We start from the raw sequence: 4741 nt of genomic DNA, 5'->3' as shown, positions 1-4741 counted from the left end.
AGTTACAGTCTTCGTATGTAGACGAAGAGTTACAGTCCCACAAAAATGAGAGTTGTACAGCATGCCATATGTTCCTAGCAATCACTAATCGAACTGCGAAAAGTGGCACACATGATCCAGTTTCCAATCCTCCCCAGTATCTGTGTCTGGTGACACTGCTATCATAAAGTGCTTTGCAGGTTGCTTGACCCTGCAAACTTGTCAATCACATGACTTTCACCATACTAATAATACATGTCAAGTGAAGAAAATAAATTTTGGGAGACCAATTTAACTAAAAAAGGGAGACTTACTGTAGGCTAAATATGAGAAACAAAAAGCTGAAAAAAAGGAGACATTTCAAGGCACCTAGACCAAATATGTGAGACTAAAAGACTCGTAAAATCTCTCTAAATCTAACAGTGATTATATCAATGTTTGGAGGAAATCCCCCAAATATCTAATATACTCTATAGTCCTTACCCTTTCCTCTGTGCACTAGGAGATGAAGGTGGATAAGGTAAAGCATCCCTTTCAAGAGTATTGATGCTGTTACTCCTTGGAAGAGATAGAGGAAGCGTTGAGGTGAGCGAGAGGAGGAGGGAGGGAGAGGAGGAGGGGAAAAGGTGTCTTGAGGAACAAAAGTAGCAGCACAGTTATCTTACAGCTCTTCATCTGGCTCCTCACTAGTAATAAGTAAAAGAGTAACATACATGTGTATTAGCTAGGTACAATGTACAATATGAAGCAGTGGCTTTTAGTATAATGCTAGAGACTTTATCCAAAAAGTCATACATGTAATAGTTTGAGGCTGAAAATTATGACCACCATTAGAAGTATATGCTTAATTATTATTTAAAAATATAAGGTTATAATTTTTTTTATTTTTTGTGTACTATTCTATGCATTAATTTTTCAAAACAGTTATATGCATAAGGTTGGCAAACTTTAATTTGGCGAATTAGTGGCCACGTGCCATTGAGCATGCATATAATGGCTCAAAATGGTGGATTTTATTTTAGTAAATGGCTATCAAAATGCCAATTCGCCAAATTTAATTCCCTCCAAAATTTCCCGCTATACAGTACATACAGTGGAACCTCGCTTAATGACCACCCCTAACTAACGGCCGTCTATCATATAACAGCCAAATGTCCAGGTCCGGATGCAAACTACACTTACTTGCCTGTTAAGGCAACCCCTGAAGAACGACCACCTCTCTATTGCGTAAAACGAGCATTCAAAACGTCCCCAACACAGCATAAAGCATTGAAAAAAACTTCTCTTTAACATAGATATTAGAGTAAATGAAAGGTATAGGAAACCACCGTTCCTGGCAGGAAATGCTAGTTGCTAATACCGTATTAAATTGAACGGATTATTAGAGTAAAATGGTGTATGAAAAATTAGAATAAGGTCCTGCGCTGATGACAAGGGCACTTCTCTGCTGCATCCTGAGCTCCAGAAACAAAATGAATAGCTTCTTTGCTATGTAGTACCTTCTTTATGGCTGTGCTAAACATTCTATTTTCTTTCATATGATATTTATGCTCTTATATCATTCAAAGTTATCTCTAATTGTGAAAATTTGTAAAAGTGAATATTTATTTTTATTTTATCTATAAAATAGAAGGAAAGCCCCAAAACATGTGAAAGACCTCCGCATTTGAAGTACAGACTGATACAAAAAAGTTTAAGGCTAGAGTATTTGTTACTGGTGAGCTAAGGGTACAAAACAAAAGCAAAATTTGGGTCTACTTTTAGCTTAGAAATCACAGCCATGCAATATTTCCTATTAGAACATGTCTCAAGACCTCAGTTATAACATTGGTTAATGTCTTTTGAACACCAATAGATGGTTCATAAAATTGACTTTCAGAAAAAGGTACAAAACAAAATCGGCAGTTCCCTTGTGAAAAATCCCAGCAAGATTCTTGTTAAGTTTCTTTAAAATTCTTAACAAGATTCTTGCTAATATTTCACAAGATTTTACCTGATTTTGAAACAAGGATTATGTAAGATAGTGTTAGATCTTGCTATCAAAATGTAAGCAAGATCTTACAGGATCTTTCTCAAGATCTTACCAAATTCTTAGAAGATCACAGCAAGATCTTACTTGATTTTGGAACAAACATGAAAGATATCATGGGATCTTGCTTTATCAAGATCTTTAAATATTAGCTGAGTTCTTACATGAAGTTTCAGCTTATGAAAAATAGATGTAACAGTAAGATCTGAGCAAGATCTTACATTGCATAAATGAATTACTTAATGATGTGAAGGTTAATGTGAACTTCATTAACTTTTTGATTTAATTATGTTGAAATTTTACTTTCTTTATATACTGCCATTATTGTAAAGGCTATCGTGGGTTGTCTACCACTTCCTGTGACGTCATGCAATTTGTAAGATCTTTCAAGATCTTTAATGACTTAATGAGTGATCTTATGTGTCGTGTGATCATGGATGATTCTTCAAGATCATAAACTTACTAGATTTTGTAAGATCTTATTAGATTTCAATTTAACAAGATCATCTTAGTTCTTACAAGGTGTGGTATTACAAGATTTAAGTGAGGCATGATCTTACATTTTCTGATATATTCCTTTATTCGTAAGATCTTTAAATTCTTACAAGAATTATAGTTATGATAGATCTCACAAGATCTGACAGCTTGTTCAAATCTTATCAAATCTTAAATAAGAATTTGCAAGAATTTCTGTGTTAAGATTTTACAAGATTACTATCTTATGTTTTCTTGTATAATCATGTGAAATCATGAAAAACCTTATAAGATTTTGCTGGGATTTTTCACAAGGGTTTGGACAACTTGACAGTGAGAGTTCAAGATAGGATTTCATTCGAACCATTAGTGCAGTCCTTCTGAGCCAGGTATCAATGGATAGATATGATCTTGATCTTTGCAGCTGACCTGGAACTGTAGCTGTACTCTATATCAGACACGAATTATAAGCCGAGAAGTCCAGTGATGGTCCTCCATTTTCCTAGTTTCCCGGTAAGAAAAACAACAACTTGCATACGTCACTAGGCAACGCATGACATGCACATAAATTTTACGGTGGTTTCCTATCCCTTTCATTTACTCTAATTTAATTTAACGGCCATGTGGCCACACCCATCACTTAAACCGGATGTTTTCATCATAAAACGTCACGTGTAGCCCCACCCATGAGCATGCCCTTTCTTCTTGCTGTAATTCCCTTATTTTCCCTGCTACATCTACATACTACCTGGTACCTGCAGGATCTTTGTATTAACCTGAAGAATGAATCAAGATACTTAAGAACGCAACACAGTTAAATATCTCTTAAGTTATACACTTTAAACTGAAACCCCTCAATAAAGACCACCCCTCTATAACAGCCAAAGGACCAGTTCCCAATGGTGACCGTTATACAGAGGTTCCACTGTATATGTAAATGCATTACATTTCCAGTATGCATGTACATGTACATGTATGTACTCTATACAAGTTTTAAGGCCTTTCTACACTAGCACTTCTAATGCGCATTGAACTGGTTTGAAACCGGTTCCAGTCATTCCACACCTGATGCTCATTGACTTCAATGTGCATTAAGCCAAACCACCTCCATATGTGGTTTGAATGCACATTCAATAGATAACCAATGGCAGCTAGCTGGATCAGAAATGCTATCAAAATATACATGATCCTGATGATAGTGTGGAATCACTTGATGCTCATTCCATGCGCATTAATGAGCCGACTTCTGGAACCGGTTCAAGTGTAGAAAGGCCTTGAGTCACTTTCAATCAAACCATTGAGTACAATCATTTTAAAAATTTTAGAAAAACCATAGACTACGCATGCATGCTATAAAGAAGCACTGACTTTACATTCAAAGTACACACTAATAATAAAGCAATTCATACAATGATGGGCATCTGTTACTACTGACCTTTCAATGATAGTTCCCTATAGTAAACAAAAACACAACATTAGTAATAATAAGTATCATATCATAATAATAAACTCTTACTTCACGTGGCACTTCATCATAATTCTCTTGTTCTTCTATAGGAGGAGAAGGAGCAGGTGGTTTAAGAGATGGAGGAACTGCATAAGAAAACAAAGAGCATTTTGTAAACAATGGGATCATAAAGTATTTGGGGTATGGATAGAGAATAAATAAAAAATTTTCTTGTCAATGCACCATATTTCTTCGATTACTAACCACGGCTACTATAAATTTCAGCTTAAGTTGACGGGAGCTACTATTCGAGGGCGGTCACTATTCGAGGGTGGCTACTATTTCTCTCCTAGCAAACATGTGGCTGGTCACACCTGCACGTGACCGCACCCATCATTCACCATGAGTGCGCACCATTGTAAATCAAGCAAACTCAAGCTAAACGTTGGGAGACATGGAAATTGATAGTGTTGTCAGAGGCCACCATGTCTAGTGTCTACAAGGCAATATGGAACCCAGTAATAGGAGAGAAACTATAGGGCTTGCCGGAGAACAACAACAAGCACTCGAATGAGCACACGTGGCACATTAATTAATTAAATTTTAATTAACTGCGGCTACTATTCGAAGAGCAGCTCTATTCGAGGAAATACGGTAATTAAAGCATGGAAGACACAACATTAACAGCAACCACTAAAATAGTTTCCAATGTATTATTATTATTATAGTACCATACAGTACATAATGGAATAATCAGTTACTATAGTAACTATTGTTAGTCCATTCATAATAATGAAGCAGTAGCCTAGATT

General features: G+C 36.0%; 1 long non-coding RNA gene across 1 annotated transcript; it reads right to left on the bottom strand.

The window, feature by feature from the left end:
* Positions 1-300: 300 nt before the first annotated feature.
* LOC109590129 (uncharacterized) lies at positions 301-4163 on the bottom strand. The gene is made up of 3 exons (XR_002189164.1): positions 3999-4163; positions 3918-3934; positions 301-665 (listed from the first exon to the last, which is right to left on the bottom strand). It is a non-coding gene; the product is annotated as an uncharacterized LOC109590129 (long non-coding RNA).
* Between the last annotated feature and the right edge of the window lie 578 nt (positions 4164-4741).

The sequence above is a fragment of the Amphimedon queenslandica genome, unplaced genomic scaffold, assembly GCF_000090795.2.
Source record: "Amphimedon queenslandica unplaced genomic scaffold, v1.1 AMPQUscaffold_10465_Cont16900, whole genome shotgun sequence".
Lineage (NCBI taxonomy): Eukaryota > Metazoa > Porifera > Demospongiae > Haplosclerida > Niphatidae > Amphimedon > Amphimedon queenslandica.
This window is presented reverse-complemented; position numbering and strand designations above follow the sequence as displayed.